General features: G+C 67.4%; 7 non-coding genes across 7 annotated transcripts; all 7 read right to left on the bottom strand.

Annotated features, from left to right (window-relative positions):
• Positions 1-1419: 1419 nt before the first annotated feature.
• Positions 1420-1538, bottom strand: LOC141412655 (5S ribosomal RNA). The gene has a single exon (XR_012437497.1). It is a non-coding gene; the product is annotated as a 5S ribosomal RNA (ribosomal RNA).
• A 2161-nt stretch (positions 1539-3699) lies between these two features.
• On the bottom strand, positions 3700-3818 carry LOC141412691 (5S ribosomal RNA). The gene has a single exon (XR_012437533.1). It is a non-coding gene; the product is annotated as a 5S ribosomal RNA (ribosomal RNA).
• Positions 3819-5963: 2145 nt separating this feature from the next.
• On the bottom strand, positions 5964-6082 carry LOC141412907 (5S ribosomal RNA). The gene has a single exon (XR_012437749.1). It is a non-coding gene; the product is annotated as a 5S ribosomal RNA (ribosomal RNA).
• Positions 6083-8244: 2162 nt separating this feature from the next.
• Positions 8245-8363, bottom strand: LOC141412690 (5S ribosomal RNA). The gene has a single exon (XR_012437532.1). It is a non-coding gene; the product is annotated as a 5S ribosomal RNA (ribosomal RNA).
• Positions 8364-10508: 2145 nt separating this feature from the next.
• On the bottom strand, positions 10509-10627 carry LOC141412654 (5S ribosomal RNA). The gene has a single exon (XR_012437496.1). It is a non-coding gene; the product is annotated as a 5S ribosomal RNA (ribosomal RNA).
• A 2144-nt stretch (positions 10628-12771) lies between these two features.
• Positions 12772-12890, bottom strand: LOC141412424 (5S ribosomal RNA). The gene has a single exon (XR_012437264.1). It is a non-coding gene; the product is annotated as a 5S ribosomal RNA (ribosomal RNA).
• A 2145-nt stretch (positions 12891-15035) lies between these two features.
• LOC141412235 (5S ribosomal RNA) lies at positions 15036-15154 on the bottom strand. Its single transcript, XR_012437074.1, has one exon. It is a non-coding gene; the product is annotated as a 5S ribosomal RNA (ribosomal RNA).
• Positions 15155-17299: the final 2145 nt, after the last annotated feature.

Below are 17299 nucleotides of genomic sequence, written 5' to 3'. Positions count from 1 at the left end.
TCGAGTCCTCGGGCGTCACGGGGCCCGCGGCCACGCCAAGCACGCACGACTCCCGGGTCTCGTCTGCTCCTGGGTGCCCTGGGCCTCTTCCCTGTGCCGCTGCTGGGTCTTGTGCCCCTGCTTGGCCTCCTTCAGACCCAGCCCCGTGCTACGTGGCCACGTGCTACAGGATCGTGCCAGCAGAACTGGCCCTGGCTGAGCCCCGTACCCACCCTCCTGCCATCCCTGGCCCTGCTAGCAAATGGCAGAGATCCTCTGGCCTCCGAGCCCAGACAAAAATCCTGATGCAGTTGGCCGAGGGGCCGCAAACCAAGGCTTCGCTTGTTCCCGCTCAGGCCCCAGCCATACCCTCTTGTCCTTCGGCTGCTCGTGTGTGGGGTGGGGGAGAGGAGGGTGCATCCCCGTGCGTGCGTGCGTGGTCTGGGTGTCTCTGCCTGGTGTGTGTGTGTGTGTGTGTGTGTGTTAGATGCCGTGCCTGGTGTAGGTGGGGAAGAGCAAGCCCTCACGCACAGAGCCCCATCACACACTGGGGCCGGGCCGAGGGGGTCAGTCTGCTCGGCCTGATTGCGTTGGGCATACATTGCAGAAGTTGGGTTTTCCAAGGCGGAGCAGAGGGTCCCGGCACCTGAGGTTGTCCACGGGGAGAATGTCTGTTCCACGGGGGCAAGCGGTCCCTTCCGTCGTGCCCAAGCCCATGTGACCCCGAAGGCCAGGTGGCCCCGGTCCTTGAGCTGACTGAGGAGTGCTTTGAGACCCGGAGGGTGGCACAGGCGACTGGGCGCCAGCGGGGGCCCTCCCTCCCTTTGAGCGGGACGGGGAGCTGCCGCTGGCATCCGGAGCTCTGGCGGCCTGCGCCCTCTGTCCCTGTGACCGCAGGCTCTGCCGTGGGAGGCGGGATCCCACGTAGAGGTCGCGCGCTGGCTGCCCTGTCTTGGGTTGAGCGACGGAGCGCGACGTGGAGCAGCACCCGACTGAGGCTCCCTGCTTCTCTGTCCCCTGGCGTCTTGCCCTGGACCCAGTGCACCACCTTGTGGCGAGCCCAGGTGTGGCACGTCCCGCTGTGGGGCCCGTTGGGGTGCAGGACCCACTTTCTCATGGCTTCCGCACGTCCCTCCCCGCCCGCCTGGAGGGCAGTTGGGGAGCGGTCCCCAACGTGGCCTGGGACCAACCTCGCTGGTGACCCGTGTCACGGGCGCGCGCCCCAGGAGAGTGTGGGGAGGGGAGAGGATTCGGGGACGTAGCTGTGAGGATTCGGTGTGTGTGGGTCTGGCGGGTGGCCCGGACGGGGTCGGGGTCATGGTCACGGTGGGTCGTTGTGGTGGTGGTGGTGGTGGTGGTGCTGGGGGTGGTGGTGGTGGTGGGGGGGGTGGTGGCGAAGTCCCCGAAGACAAAAGGAGCAGCGAGGGAGGGAGGAGCAAAAGCCTACAGCACCCGGTATTCCCAGGCGGTCCCCCGTCCAAGTACTAACCAGGCCCGACCCTGCTTAGCTTCCGAGATCAGACGAGATCGGGCGCGTTCAGGGTGGTATGGCCGTAGACGCTAGCCGCCGCCTCCGGGAGCCCCAAGAGCTTGCTGAGGGCCCCGGCGTGCGTCTCCACGCTGCTCTCCTGGCACGGCTGGGAGTCCGGGTGGGGGCTGGCAGCCCGGGGCCAGCGGCCAGAGGCCCCGCGCGCCTGCTCGGGCAGCCGGTCTCGCCCAGGTGGCCGCTGGGTGGCTTTCTTCCCGAGGTGTCCTGCTGCCAGGACGAGGGTCAAGTTTTCTCGGGGGAAAATTTCTCAGTGCTCTCGGGCGCTTGTTCTTCTGGGAATGTCCACTGCTGTGGCCAAGGCGGGGGACGCACAGCTCGGGCCAGGGCAAGCAGCCGCCCTCCTCCGTCGCCTCCTGGAGCCGTATCCTTGGGTGGGTGCGTGGCTCCCAGCGGAGGTCTCGGGGACCCTTCCGGTCCTCTTCGTCCGGAAAGCGCCACTGCCCCTCCAGCCCATCAGGAAAACGGCAGCCGCGCCCTTCGCCGACCCGCTCCGCCCTCCTCCACACTCAGGGCCTGGGGCTGCGGGGCTGAATCGTGAGGCTTTCCAGCCCAGGACTTCACCTCTGGCCCCTTTCACACCCGGGATCTTGGGAAGAAGAAACAAAACCAAACACAGCCAAAGCCATCTCCTCCGACCTGGGGCCCCTCCACATCCCTTCCAATCCCAGGTTCCTGCGGCCTCCCGGGGCGTTTCTCCCAGGCAGGCCTTCGCGGCCACTACACGGGGCTGAGCACTCGAGTCCTCGGGCGTCACGGGGCCCGCGGCCACGCCAAGCACGCACGACTCCCGGGTCTCGTCTGCTCCTGGGTGCCCTGGGCCTCTTCCCTGTGCCGCTGCTGGGTCTTGTGCCCCTGCTTGGCCTCCTTCAGAGCCGGCCCCGTGCTACGCGGCCACGTGCTACAGGATCGTGCCAGCAGAACTGGCCCTGGCTGAGCCCCGTACCCACCCTCCTGCCATCCCTGGCCCTGCTAGCAAATGGCAGAGATCCTCTGGCCTCCGAGCCCAGACAAAAATCCTGATGCAGTTGGCCGAGGGGCCGCAAACCAAGGCTTCGCTTGTTCCCGCTCAGGCCCCAGCCATACCCTCTTGTCCTTCGGCTGCTAGTGTGTGGGGTGGGGGAGAGGAGGGTGCGTCCCCGTGCGTGCGTGCGTGGTCTGGGTGTCTCTGCGTGGTGTGTGTGTGTGTGTGTGTGTGTGTGTGTGTGTGTGTGTGTGTTAGATGCCGTGCCTGGTGTAGGTGGGGAAGAGCAAGCCCTCACGCACAGAGCCCCATCACACACTGGGGCCGGGCAGAGGGGGTCAATCTGCTCGGCCTGATTGCGTTGGGCATACATTGCAGAAGGTGGGTTTTCCAAGGCGGAGCAGAGGGTCCCGGCACCTGAGGTTGTCCACGGGGAGAATGTCTGTTCCACGGGGGCAAGCGGTCCCTTCCGTCGTGCCCAAGCCCATGTGACCCCGAAGGCCAGGTGGCCCCGGTCCTTGAGCTGACTGAGGAGTGCTTTGAGACCCGGAGGGTGGCACAGGCGACTGGGCGCCAGCGGCGGCCCTCCCTCCCTTTGAGCGGGACGGGGAGCTGCCGCTGGCATCCGGAGCTCTGGCGGCCTGCGCCCTCTGTCCCTGTGACCGCAGGCTCTGCCGTGGGAGGCGGGATCCCACGTAGAGGTCGCGCGCTGGCTGCCCTGTCTTGGGTTGAGCGACGGAGCGCGACGTGGAGCAGCACCCGACTGAGGCTCCCTGCTTCTCTGTCCCCTGGCGTCTTGCCCTGGACCCAGTGCACCACCTTGTGGCGAGCCCATGTGTGGCGCGTCCCGCTGTGGGGCCCGCTGGGGTGCAGGACCCACTTTCTCATGGCTTCCGCACGTCCCTCCCCGCCCGCCTGGAGGGCAGTTGGGGAGCGGTCCCCAACGTGGCCTGGGACCAACCTCGCTGGTGACCCGTGTCGCGGGTGCGCGCCACAGGAGAGTGTGGGGAGGGGAGAGGATTCGGGGACGTAGCTGTGAGGATTCGGTGTGCGTGGGTCTGGCGGGTGGCCCGGACTGGGTCGGGGTCGTGGTCACGGTGGGTCGTTGTGGTGGTGGTGGTGGTGGTGGTGCTGGGGGTGGTGGTGGTGGTGGGGGGGTGGTGGCGAAGTCCCCGAAGACAAAAGGAGCAGCGAGGGAGGGAGGAGCAAAACCCTACAGCACCCGGTATTCCCAGGCGGTCTCCCATCCAAGTACTAACCAGGCCCGACCCTGCTTAGCTTCCGAGATCAGACGAGATCGGGCGCGTTCAGGGTGGTATGGCCGTAGACGCTAGCCGCCGCCTCCGGGAGCCCCAAGAGCCTGCCGAGGGCCCCGGCGTGCGTCTCCACGCTGCTCTCCTGGCACGGCTGGGAGTCCGGGTGGGGGCTGGCAGCCCGGGGCCAACGGCCAGAAGGCCCGCGCGCCTGCTCGGGCAGCCGGTCTCGCCCAGGTGGCCGCTGGGTGGCTTTCTTCCCGAGGTGTCCTGCTGCCAGGACGAGGGTCAAGTTTTCTCGGGGGAAAATTTCTCAGTGCTCTCGGGCGCTTGTTCTTCTGGGAATGTCCACTGCTGTGGCCAAGGCGGGGGATGCACAGCTCAGGCCAGGGCAAGCAGCCGCCCTCCTCCGTCGCCTCCTGGAGCCGTATCCTTGGATGGGTGCGTGGCTCCCAGCGGAGGTCTCGGGGACCCTTCCGGTCCTCTTCGTCCGGAAAGCGCCAATGCCCCTCCAGCCCATCAGGAAAACGGCAGCCGCGCCCTTCGCCGACCCGCTCCGCCCTCCTCCACACTCAGGGCCTGGGGCTGCGGGGCTGAATCGTGAGGCTTTCCAGCCCAGGACTTCACCTCTGGCCCCTTTCACACCCGGGATCTTGGGAAGAAGAAACAAAACCAAACACAGCCAAAGCCATCTCCTCCGACCCGGGGCCCCTCCACATCCCTTCCGATCCCGGGTTCCTGCCGGCCTCCCGGGGCGTTTCTCCCAGGCAGGTCTTCGCGGCCACTACACGGGGCTGAGCACTCGAGTCCTCGGGCGTCACGGGGCCCGCGGCCACGCCAAGCACGCACGACTCCCGGGTCTCGTCTGCTCCTGGGTGCCCTGGGCCTCTTCCCTGTGCCGCTGCTGGGTCTTGTGCCCCTGCTTGGCCTCCTTCAGACCCGGCCCCGTGCTACGCGGCCACGTGCTACAGGATCGTGCCAGCAGAACTGGCCCTGGCTGAGCCCCGTACCCACCCTCCTGCCATCCCTGGCCCTGCTAGCAAATGGCAGAGATCCTCTGGCCTCCGAGCCCAGACAAAAATCCTGATGCAGTTGGCCGAGGGGCCGCAAACCAAGGCTTCGCTTGTTCCCGCTCAGGCCCCAGCCATACCCTCTTGTCCTTCGGCTGCTAGTGTGTGGGGTGGGGGAGAGGAGGGTGCGTCCCCGTGCGTGCGTGCGTGGTCTGGGTGTCTCTGCGTGGTGTGTGTGTGTGTGTGTGTGTGTGTTAGATGCCGTGCCTGGTGTAGGTGGGGAAGAGCAAGCCCTCACGCACAGAGCCCCATCACACACTGGGGCCGGGCCGAGGGGGTCAATCTGCTCGGCCTGATTGCGTTGGGCATACATTGCAGAAGGTGGGTTTTCCAAGGCGGAGCAGAGGGTCCCGGCACCTGAGGTTGTCCACGGGGAGAATGTCTGTTCCACGGGGGCAAGCGGTCCCTTCCGTCGTGCCCAAGCCCATGTGACCCCGAAGGCCAGGTGGCCCCGGTCCTTGAGCTGACTGAGGAGTGCTTTGAGACCCGGAGGGTGGCACAGGCGACTGGGCGCCAGCGGGGGCCCTCCCTCCCTTTGAGCGGGACGGGGAGCTGCCGCTGGCATCCGGAGCTCTGGCGGCCTGCGCCCTCTGTCCCTGTGACCGCAGGCTCTGCCGTGGGAGGCGGGATCCCACGTAGAGGTCGCGCGCTGGCTGCCCTGTCTTGGGTTGAGCGACGGAGCGCGACGTGGAGCAGCACCCGACTGAGGCTCCCTGCTTCTCTGTCCCCTGGCGTCTTGCCCTGGACCCAGTGCACCACCTTGTGGCGAGCCCAGGTGTGGCACGTCCCGCTGTGGGGCCCGTTGGGGTGCAGGACCCACTTTCTCATGGCTTCCGCACGTCCCTCCCCGCCCGCCTGGAGGGCAGTTGGGGAGCGGTCCCCAACGTGGCCTGGGACCAACCTCGCTGGTGACCCGTGTCACGGGCGCGCGCCCCAGGAGAGTGTGGGGAGGGGAGAGGATTCGGGGACGTAGCTGTGAGGATTCGGTGTGCGTGGGTCTGGCGGGTGGCCCGGACGGGGTCGGGGTCATGGTCACGGTGGGTCGTTGTGGTGGTGGTGGTGGTGGTGGTGCTGGGGGTGGTGGTGGTGGTGGGGGGGGTGGTGGCGAAGTCCCCGAAGACAAAAGGAGCAGCGAGGGAGGGAGGAGCAAAAGCCTACAGCACCCGGTATTCCCAGGCGGTCCCCCGTCCAAGTACTAACCAGGCCCGACTCTGCTTAGCTTCCGAGATCAGACGAGATCGGGCGCGTTCAGGGTGGTATGGCCGTAGACGCTAGCCGCCGCCTCCGGGAGCCCCAAGAGCCTGCCGAGGGCCCCGGCGTGCGTCTCCACGCTGCTCTCCTGGTACGGCTGGGAGTCCGGGTGGGGGCTGGCAGCCCGGGGCCAGCGGCCAGAGGCCCCGCGCGCCTGCTCGGGCAGCCGGTCTCGCCCAGGTGGCCGCTGGGTGGCTTTCTTCCCGAGGTGTCCTGCTGCCAGGACGAGGGTCAAGTTTTCTCGGGGGAAAATTTCTCAGTGCTCTCGGGCGCTTGTTCTTCTGGGAATGTCCACTGCTGTGGCCAAGGCGGGGGACGCACAGCTCGGGCCAGGGCAAGCAGCCGCCCTCCTCCGTCGCCTCCTGGAGCCGTATCCTTGGGTGGGTGCGTGGCTCCCAGCGGAGGTCTCGGGGACCCTTCCGGTCCTCTTCGTCCGGAAAGCGCCACTGCCCCTCCAGCCCATCAGGAAAACGGCAGCCGCGCCCTTCGCCGACCCGCTCCGCCCTCCTCCACACTCAGGGCCTGGGGCTGCGGGGCTGAATCGTGAGGCTTTCCAGCCCAGGACTTCACCTCTGGCCCCTTTCACACCCGGGATCTTGGGAAGAAGAAACAAAACCAAACACAGCCAAAGCCATCTCCTCCGACCCGGGGCCCCTCCACATCCCTTCCGATCCCGGGTTCCTGCCTGCCTCCCGGGGCGTTTCTCCCAGGCAGGCCTTCGCGGCCACTACACGGGGCTGAGCACTCGAGTCCTCGGGCGTCACGGGGCCCGCGGCCACGCCAAGCACGCACGACTCCCGGGTCTCGTCTGCTCCTGGGTGCCCTGGGCCTCTTCCCTGTGCCGCTGCTGGGTCTTGTGCCCCTGCTTGGCCTCCTTCAGACCCGACCCCGTGCTACGCGGCCACGTGCTACAGGATCGTGCCAGCAGAACTGGCCCTGGCTGAGCCCCGTACCCACCCTCCTGCCATCCCTGGCCCTGCTAGCAAATGGCAGAGATCCTCTGGCCTCCGAGCCCAGACAAAAATCCTGATGCAGTTGGCCGAGGGGCCGCAAACCAAGGCTTCGCTTGTTCCCGCTCAGGCCCCAGCCATACCCTCTTGTCCTTCGGCTGCTCGTGTGTGGGGTGGGGGAGAGGAGGGTGCGTCCCCGTGCGTGCGTGCGTGGTCTGGGTGTCTCTGCGTGGTGTGTGTGTGTGTGTGTGTGTGTGTGTGTGTGTGTGTGTGTGTTAGATGCCGTGCCTGGTGTAGGTGGGGAAGAGCAAGCCCTCACGCACAGAGCCCCATCACACACTGGGGCCGGGCAGAGGGGGTCAATCTGCTCGGCCTGATTGCGTTGGGCATACATTGCAGAAGGTGGGTTTTCCAAGGCGGAGCAGAGGGTCCCGGCACCTGAGGTTGTCCACGGGGAGAATGTCTGTTCCACGGGGGCAAGCGGTCCCTTCCGTCGTGCCCAAGCCCATGTGACCCCGAAGGCCAGGTGGCCCCGGTCCTTGAGCTGACTGAGGAGTGCTTTGAGACCCGGAGGGTGGCACAGGCGACTGGGCGCCAGCGGCGGCCCTCCCTCCCTTTGAGCGGGACGGGGAGCTGCCGCTGGCATCCGGAGCTCTGGCGGCCTGCGCCCTCTGTCCCTGTGACCGCAGGCTCTGCCGTGGGAGGCGGGATCCCACGTAGAGGTCGCGCGCTGGCTGCCCTGTCTTGGGTTGAGCGACGGAGCGCGACGTGGAGCAGCACCCGACTGAGGCTCCCTGCTTCTCTGTCCCCTGGCGTCTTGCCCTGGACCCAGTGCACCACCTTGTGGCGAGCCCATGTGTGGCGCGTCCCGCTGTGGGGCCCGCTGGGGTGCAGGACCCACTTTCTCATGGCTTCCGCACGTCCCTCCCCGCCCGCCTGGAGGGCAGTTGGGGAGCGGTCCCCAACGTGGCCTGGGACCAACCTCGCTGGTGACCCGTGTCGCGGGTGCGCGCCACAGGAGAGTGTGGGGAGGGGAGAGGATTCGGGGACGTAGCTGTGAGGATTCGGTGTGCGTGGGTCTGGCGGGTGGCCCGGACGGGGTCGGGGTCGTGGTCACGGTGGGTCGTTGTGGTGGTGGTGGTGGTGGTGGTGCTGGGGGTGGTGGTGGTGGTGGGGGGGTGGTGGCGAAGTCCCCGAAGACAAAAGGAGCAGCGAGGGAGGGAGGAGCAAAACCCTACAGCACCCGGTATTCCCAGGCGGTCTCCCATCCAAGTACTAACCAGGCCCGACCCTGCTTAGCTTCCGAGATCAGACGAGATCGGGCGCGTTCAGGGTGGTATGGCCGTAGACGCTAGCCGCCGCCTCCGGGAGCCCCAAGAGCCTGCCGAGGGCCCCGGCGTGCGTCTCCACGCTGCTCTCCTGGCACGGCTGGGAGTCCGGGTGGGGGCTGGCAGCCCGGGGCCAACGGCCAGAAGGCCCGCGCGCCTGCTCGGGCAGCCGGTCTCGCCCAGGTGGCCGCTGGGTGGCTTTCTTCCCGAGGTGTCCTGCTGCCAGGACGAGGGTCAAGTTTTCTCGGGGGAAAATTTCTCAGTGCTCTCGGGCGCTTGTTCTTCTGGGAATGTCCACTGCTGTGGCCAAGGCGGGGGATGCACAGCTCAGGCCAGGGCAAGCAGCCGCCCTCCTCCGTCGCCTCCTGGAGCCGTATCCTTGGATGGGTGCGTGGCTCCCAGCGGAGGTCTCGGGGACCCTTCCGGTCCTCTTCGTCCGGAAAGCGCCAATGCCCCTCCAGCCCATCAGGAAAACGGCAGCCGCGCCCTTCGCCGACCCGCTCCGCCCTCCTCCACACTCAGGGCCTGGGGCTGCGGGGCTGAATCGTGAGGCTTTCCAGCCCAGGACTTCACCTCTGGCCCCTTTCACACCCGGGATCTTGGGAAGAAGAAACAAAACCAAACACAGCCAAAGCCATCTCCTCCGACCCGGGGCCCCTCCACATCCCTTCCGATCCCGGGTTCCTGCCGGCCTCCCGGGGCGTTTCTCCCAGGCAGGTCTTCGCGGCCACTACACGGGGCTGAGCACTCGAGTCCTCGGGCGTCACGGGGCCCGCGGCCACGCCAAGCACGCACGACTCCCGGGTCTCGTCTGCTCCTGGGTGCCCTGGGCCTCTTCCCTGTGCCGCTGCTGGGTCTTGTGCCCCTGCTTGGCCTCCTTCAGACCCGGCCCCGTGCTGCGCGGCCACGTGCTACAGTATCGTGCCAGCAGAACTGGCCCTGGCTGAGCCCCGTACCCACCCTCCTGCCATCCCTGGCCCTGCTAGCAAATGGCAGAGATCCTCTGGCCTCCGAGCCCAGACAAAAATCCTGATGCAGTTGGCCGAGGGGCCGCAAACCAAGGCTTCGCTTGTTCCCGCTCAGGCCCCAGCCATACCCTCTTGTCCTTCGGCTGCTAGTGTGTGGGGTGGGGGAGAGGAGGGTGCGTCCCCGTGCGTGCGTGCGTGGTCTGGGTGTCTCTGCGTGGTGTGTGTGTGTGTGTGTGTGTGTGTTAGATGCCGTGCCTGGTGTAGGTGGGGAAGAGCAAGCCCTCACGCACAGAGCCCCATCACACACTGGGGCCGGGCCGAGGGGGTCAATCTGCTCGGCCTGATTGCGTTGGGCATACATTGCAGAAGGTGGGTTTTCCAAGGCGGAGCAGAGGGTCCCGGCACCTGAGGTTGTCCACGGGGAGAATGTCTGTTCCACGGGGGCAAGCGGTCCCTTCCGTCGTGCCCAAGCCCATGTGACCCCGAAGGCCAGGTGGCCCCGGTCCTTGAGCTGACTGAGGAGTGCTTTGAGACCCGGAGGGTGGCACAGGCGACTGGGCGCCAGCGGGGGCCCTCCCTCCCTTTGAGCGGGACGGGGAGCTGCCGCTGGCATCCGGAGCTCTGGCGGCCTGCGCCCTCTGTCCCTGTGACCGCAGGCTCTGCCGTGGGAGGCGGGATCCCACGTAGAGGTCGCGCGCTGGCTGCCCTGTCTTGGGTTGAGCGACGGAGCGCGACGTGGAGCAGCACCCGACTGAGGCTCCCTGCTTCTCTGTCCCCTGGCGTCTTGCCCTGGACCCAGTGCACCACCTTGTGGCGAGCCCAGGTGTGGCACGTCCCGCTGTGGGGCCCGTTGGGGTGCAGGACCCACTTTCTCATGGCTTCCGCACGTCCCTCCCCGCCCGCCTGGAGGGCAGTTGGGGAGCGGTCCCCAACGTGGCCTGGGACCAACCTCGCTGGTGACCCGTGTCACGGGCGCGCGCCCCAGGAGAGTGTGGGGAGGGGAGAGGATTCGGGGACGTAGCTGTGAGGATTCGGTGTGCGTGGGTCTGGCGGGTGGCCCGGACGGGGTCGGGGTCATGGTCACGGTGGGTCGTTGTGGTGGTGGTGGTGGTGGTGGTGCTGGGGGTGGTGGTGGTGGTGGGGGGGGTGGTGGCGAAGTCCCCGAAGACAAAAGGAGCAGCGAGGGAGGGAGGAGCAAAAGCCTACAGCACCCGGTATTCCCAGGCGGTCCCCCGTCCAAGTACTAACCAGGCCCGACCCTGCTTAGCTTCCGAGATCAGACGAGATCGGGCGCGTTCAGGGTGGTATGGCCGTAGACGCTAGCCGCCGCCTCCGGGAGCCCCAAGAGCCTGCCGAGGGCCCCGGCGTGCGTCTCCACGCTGCTCTCCTGGTACGGCTGGGAGTCCGGGTGGGGGCTGGCAGCCCGGGGCCAGCGGCCAGAGGCCCCGCGCGCCTGCTCGGGCAGCCGGTCTCGCCCAGGTGGCCGCTGGGTGGCTTTCTTCCCGAGGTGTCCTGCTGCCAGGACGAGGGTCAAGTTTTCTCGGGGGAAAATTTCTCAGTGCTCTCGGGCGCTTGTTCTTCTGGGAATGTCCACTGCTGTGGCCAAGGCGGGGGACGCACAGCTCGGGCCAGGGCAAGCAGCCGCCCTCCTCCGTCGCCTCCTGGAGCCGTATCCTTGGGTGGGTGCGTGGCTCCCAGCGGAGGTCTCGGGGACCCTTCCGGTCCTCTTCGTCCGGAAAGCGCCACTGCCCCTCCAGCCCATCAGGAAAACGGCAGCCGCGCCCTTCGCCGACCCGCTCCGCCCTCCTCCACACTCAGGGCCTGGGGCTGCGGGGCTGAATCGTGAGGCTTTCCAGCCCAGGACTTCACCTCTGGCCCCTTTCACACCCGGGATCTTGGGAAGAAGAAACAAAACCAAACACAGCCAAAGCCATCTCCTCCGACCCGGGGCCCCTCCACATCCCTTCCGATCCCGGGTTCCTGCCTGCCTCCCGGGGCGTTTCTCCCAGGCAGGCCTTCGCGGCCACTACACGGGGCTGAGCACTCGAGTCCTCGGGCGTCACGGGGCCCGCGGCCACGCCAAGCACGCACGACTCCCGGGTCTCGTCTGCTCCTGGGTGCCCTGGGCCTCTTCCCTGTGCCGCTGCTGGGTCTTGTGCCCCTGCTTGGCCTCCTTCAGACCCGACCCCGTGCTACGCGGCCACGTGCTACAGGATCGTGCCAGCAGAACTGGCCCTGGCTGAGCCCCGTACCCACCCTCCTGCCATCCCTGGCCCTGCTAGCAAATGGCAGAGATCCTCTGGCCTCCGAGCCCAGACAAAAATCCTGATGCAGTTGGCCGAGGGGCCGCAAACCAAGGCTTCGCTTGTTCCCGCTCAGGCCCCAGCCATACCCTCTTGTCCTTCGGCTGCTCGTGTGTGGGGTGGGGGAGAGGAGGGTGCGTCCCCGTGCGTGCGTGCGTGGTCTGGGTGTCTCTGCGTGGTGTGTGTGTGTGTGTGTGTGTGTGTTAGATGCCGTGCCTGGTGTAGGTGGGGAAGAGCAAGCCCTCACGCACAGAGCCCCATCACACACTGGGGCCGGGCCGAGGGGGTCAATCTGCTCGGCCTGATTGCGTTGGGCATACATTGCAGAAGGTGGGTTTTCCAAGGCGGAGCAGAGGGTCCCGGCACCTGAGGTTGTCCACGGGGAGAATGTCTGTTCCACGGGGGCAAGCGGTCCCTTCCGTCGTGCCCAAGCCCATGTGACCCCGAAGGCCAGGTGGCCCCGGTCCTTGAGCTGACTGAGGAGTGCTTTGAGACCCGGAGGGTGGCACAGGCGACTGGGCGCCAGCGGCGGCACTCCCTCCCTTTGAGCGGGACGGGGAGCTGCCGCTGGCATCCGGAGCTCTGGCGGCCTGCGCCCTCTGTCCCTGTGACCGCAGGCTCTGCCGTGGGAGGCGGGATCCCACGTAGAGGTCGCGCGCTGGCTGCCCTGTCTTGGGTTGAGCGACGGAGCGCGACGTGGAGCAGCACCCGACTGAGGCTCCCTGCTTCTCTGTCCCCTGGCGTCTTGCCCTGGACCCAGTGCACCACCTTGTGGCGAGCCCAGGTGTGGCGCGTCCCGCTGTGGGGCCCGCTGGGGTGCAGGACCCACTTTCTCATGGCTTCCGCACGTCCCTCCCCGCCCGCCTGGAGGGCAGTTGGGGAGCGGTCCCCAACGTGGCCTGGGACCAACCTCGCTGGTGACCCGTGTCTCGGGCGCGCGCCCCAGGAGAGTGTGGGGAGGGGAGAGGATTCGGGGACGTAGCTGTGAGGATTCGGTGTGCGTGGGTCTGGCGGGTGGCCCGGACGGGGTCGGGGTCGTGGTCACGGTGGGTCGTTGTGGTGGTGGTGGTGGTGGTGGTGCTGGGGGTGGTGGTGGTGGTGGGGGGGTGGTGGCGAAGTCCCCGAAGACAAAAGGAGCAGCGAGGGAGGGAGGAGCAAAAGCCTACAGCACCCGGTATTCCCAGGCGGTCCCCCATCCAAGTACTAACCAGGCCCGACCCTGCTTAGCTTCCGAGATCAGACGAGATCGGGCGCGTTCAGGGTGGTATGGCCGTAGACGCTAGCCGCCGCCTCCGGGAGCCCCAAGAGCCTGCCGAGGGCCCCGGCGTGCATCTCCACGCTGCTCTCTTGGCAAGGCTGGGAGTCCGGGTGGGGGCTGGCAGCCCGGGGCCAGCGGCCAGAGGCCCCGCGCGCCTGCTCGGGCAGCCGGTCTCGCCCAGGTGGCCGCTGGGTGGCTTTCTTCCCGAGGTGTCCTGCTGCCAGGACGAGGGTCAAGTTTTCTCGGGGGAAAATTTCTCAGTGCTCTCGGGCGCTTGTTCTTCTGGGAATGTCCACTGCTGTGGCCAAGGCGGGGGACGCACAGCTCGGGCCAGGGCAAGCAGCCGCCCTCCTCCGTCGCCTCCTGGAGCCGTATCCTTGGGAGGGTGCGTGGCTCCCAGCGGAGGTCTCGGGGACCCTTCCGGCCCTCTTCGTCCGCAAAGCGCCACTTCCCCTCCAGCCCATCAGGAAAACGGCAGCCGCGCCCTTCGCCGACCCGCTCCGCCCTCCTCCACACTCAGGGCCTGGGGCTGCGGGGCTGAATCGTGAGGCTTTCCAGCCCAGGACTTCACCTCTGGCCCCTTTCCCACCCGGGATCTTGGGAAGAAGAAACAAAACCAAACACAGCCAAAGCCATCTCCTCCGACCCGGGGCCCCTCCACATCCCTTCCGATCCCGGGTTCCTGCCGGCCTCCCGGGGCGTTTCTCCCAGGCAGGCCTTCGCGGCCACTACACGGGGCTGAGCACTTGAGTCCTCGGGCGTCACGGGGCCCGCGGCCACGCCAAGCACGCACGACTCCCGGGTCTCGTCTGCTCCTGGGTGCCCTGGGCCTCTTCCCTGTGCCGCTGCTGCGTCTTGTGCCCCTGCTTGGCCTCCTTCAGACCCGACCCCGTGCTACGCGGCCACGTGCTACAGGATCGTGCCAGCAGAACTGGCCCTGGCTGAGCCCCGTACCCACCCTCCTGCCATCCCTGGCCCTGCTAGCAAATGGCAGAGATCCTCTGGCCTCCGAGCCCAGACAAAAATCCTGATGAAGTTGGCCGAGGGGCCGCAAACCAAGGCTTCGCTTGTTCCCGCTCAGGCCCCAGCCATACCCTCTTGTCCTTCGGCTGCTCGTGTGTGGGGTGGGGGAGAGGAGGGTGCGTCCCCGTGCGTGCGTGCGTGGTCTGGGTGTCTCTGCGTGGTGTGTGTGTGTGTGTGTGTGTGTGTTAGATGCCGTGCCTGGTGTAGGTGGGGAAGAGCAAGCCCTCAAGCACAGAGCCCCATCACACACTGGGGCCGGGCCGAGGGGGTCAATCTGCTCGGCCTGATTGCGTTGGGCATACATTGCAGAAGGTGGGTTTTCCAAGGCGGAGCAGAGGGTCCCGGCACCTGAGGTTGTCCACGGGGAGAATGTCTGTTCCACGGGGGCAAGCGGTCCCTTCCGTCGTGCCCAAGCCCATGTGACCCCGAAGGCCAGGTGGCCCCGGTCCTTGAGCTGACTGAGGAGTGCTTTGAGACCCGGAAGGTGGCACAGGCGACTGGGCGCCAGCGGCGGCCCTCCCTCCCTTTGAGCGGGACTGGGAGCTGCCGCTGGCATCCGGAGCTCTGGCGGCCTGCGCCCTCTGTCCCTGTGACCGCAGGCTCTGCCGTGGGAGGCGGGATCCCACGTAGAGGTCGCGCGCTGGCTGCCCTGTCTTGGGTTGAGCGACGGAGCGCGACGTGGAGCAGCACCCGACTGAGGCTCCCTGCTTCTCTGTCCCCTGGCGTCTTGCCCTGGACCCAGTGCACCACCTTGTGGCAAGCCCAGGTGTGGCGCGTCCCGCTGTGGGGCCCGCTGGGGTGCAGGACCCACTTTCTCATGGCTTCCGCACGTCCCTCCCCGCCCGCCTGGAGGGCAGTTGGGGAGCGGTCCCCAACGTGGCCTGGGACCAACCTCGCTGGTGACCCGTGTCGCGGGCGCGCGCCCCAGGAGAGTGTGGGGAGGGGAGAGGATTCGGGGACGTAGCTGTGAGGATTCGGTGTGCGTGGGTCTGGCGGGTGGCCCGGACGGGGTCGGGGTCGTGGTCACGGTGGGTCGTTGTGGTGGGGGTGGTGGTGGTGGTGCTGGGGGTGGTGGTGGTGGTGGGGGGGGTGGTGGCGAAGTCCCAGAAGACAAAAGGAGCAGCGAGGGAGGGAGGAGCAAAAGCCTACAGCACCCGGTATTCCCAGGCGGTCTCCCATCCAAGTACTAACCAGGCCCGACCCTGCTTAGCTTCCGAGATCAGACGAGATCGGGCGCGTTCAGGGTGGTATGGCCGTAGACGCTCGCCGCCGCCTCCGGGAGCCCCAAGAGCCTGCCGAGGGCCCCGGCGTGCGTCTCCACGCTGCTCTCCTGGCACGGCTGGGAGTCCGGGTGGGGGCTGGCAGCCCGGGGCCAGCGGCCAGAGGCCCCGCGCGCCTGCTCGGGCAGCCGGTCTCGCCCAGGTGGCCGCTGGGTGGCTTTCTTCCCGAGGTGTCCTGCTGCCAGGACGAGGGTCAAGTTTTCTCGGGGGAAAATTTCTCAGTGCTCTCGGGCGCTTGTTCTTCTGGGAATGTCCACTGCTGTGGCCAAGGCGGGGGACGCACAGCTCGGGCCAGGGCAAGCAGCCGCCCTCCTCCGTCGCCTCCTGGAGCCGTATCCTTGGGTGGGTGCGTGGCTCCCAGCGGAGGTCTCGGGGACCCTTCCGGCCCTCTTCGTCCGGAAAGCGCCACTGCCCCTCCAGCCCATCAGGAAAACGGCAGCCGTGCCCTTCGCCGACCCGCTCCGCCATCCTCCACACTCAGGGCCTGGGGCTGCGGGGCTGAATCGTGAGGCTTTCCAGCCCAGGACTTCACCTCTGGCCCCTTTCACACCCGGGATCTTGGGAAGAAGAAACAAAACCAAACACAGCCAAAGCCATCTCCTCCGACCCGGGGCCCCTCCACATCCCTTCCGATCCCGGGTTCCTGCCGGCCTCCCGGGGCATTTCTCCCAGGCAGGCCTTCGCGGCCACTACACGGGGCTGAGCACTCGAGTCCTCGGGCGTCACGGGGCCCGCGGCCACGCCAAGCACGCACGACTCCCGGGTCTCGTCTGCTCCTGGGTGCCCTGGGCCTCTTCCCTGTGCCGCTGCTGGGTCTTGTGCCCCTGCTTGGCCTCCTTCAGACCCGGCCCCGTGCAACGCGGCCACGTGCTACAGGATCGTGCCAGCAGAACTGGCCCTGGCTGAGCCCCGTACCCACCCTCCTGCCATCCCTGGCCCTGCTAGCAAATGGCAGAGATCCTCTGGCCTCCGAGCCCAGACAAAAATCCTGATGCAGTTGGCCGAGGGGCCGCAAACCAAGGCTTCGCTTGTTCCCGCTCAGGCCCCAGCCATACCCTCTTGTCCTTCGGCTGCTCGTGTGTGGGGTGGGGGAGAGGAGGGTGCGTCCCCGTGCGTGCGTGCGTGGTCTGGGTGTCTCTGCGTGGTGTGTGTGTGTGTGTGTGTGTGTGTTAGATGCCGTGCCTGGTGTAGGTGGGGAAGAGCAAGCCCTCACGCACAGAGCCCCATCACACACTGGGGCCGGGCCGAGGGGGTCAATCTGCTCGGCCTGATTGCGTTGGGCATACATTGCAGAAGGTGGGTTTTCCAAGGCGGAGCAGAGGGTCCCGGCACCTGAGGTTGTCCACGGGGAGAATGTCTGTTCCACGGGGGCAAGCGGTCCCTTCCGTCGTGCCCAAGCCCATGTGACCCCGAAGGCCAGGTGGCCCCGGTCCTTGAGCTGACTGAGGAGTGCTTTGAGACCCGGAGGGTGGCACAGGCGACTGGGCGCCAGCGGCGGCCCTCCCTCCCTTTGAGCGGGACTGGGAGCTGCCGCTGGCATCCGGAGCTCTGGCGGCCTGCGCCCTCTGTCCCTGTGACCGCAGGCTCTGCCGTGGGAGGCGGGATCCCACGTAGAGGTCCCGCGCTGGCTGCCCTGTCTTGGGTTGAGCGATGGAGCGCGACGTGGAGCAGCACCCGACTGAGGCTCCCTGCTTCTCTGTCCCCTGGCGTCTTGCCCTGGACCCAGTGCACCACCTTGTGGCGAGCCCAGGTGTGGCACGTCCCGCTGTGGGGCCCGCTGGGGTGCAGGACCCACTTTCTCATGGCTTCCGCACGTCCCTCCCCGCTCGCCTGGAGGGCAGTTGGGGAGCGGTCCCCAACGTGGCCTGGGACCAACCTCGCTGGTGACCCGTGTCGCGGGCGCGCGCCCCAGGAGAGTGTGGGGAGGGGAGAGGATTCGGGGACGTAGCTGTGAGGATTCGGTGTGCGTGGGTCTGGCGGGTGGCCCGGACGGGGTCGGGGTCGTGGTCACGGTGGGTCGTTGTGGTGGTGGTGGTGGTGGTGGTGCTGGGGGTGGTGGTGGTGGTGGGGGGGGTGGTGGCGAAGTCCCCGAAGACAAAAGGAGCAGCGAGGGAGGGAGGAGCAAA

Source organism: Castor canadensis, chromosome 10 (genome assembly GCF_047511655.1).
Source record: "Castor canadensis chromosome 10, mCasCan1.hap1v2, whole genome shotgun sequence".
NCBI lineage: Eukaryota > Metazoa > Chordata > Mammalia > Rodentia > Castoridae > Castor > Castor canadensis.
This window is presented reverse-complemented; position numbering and strand designations above follow the sequence as displayed.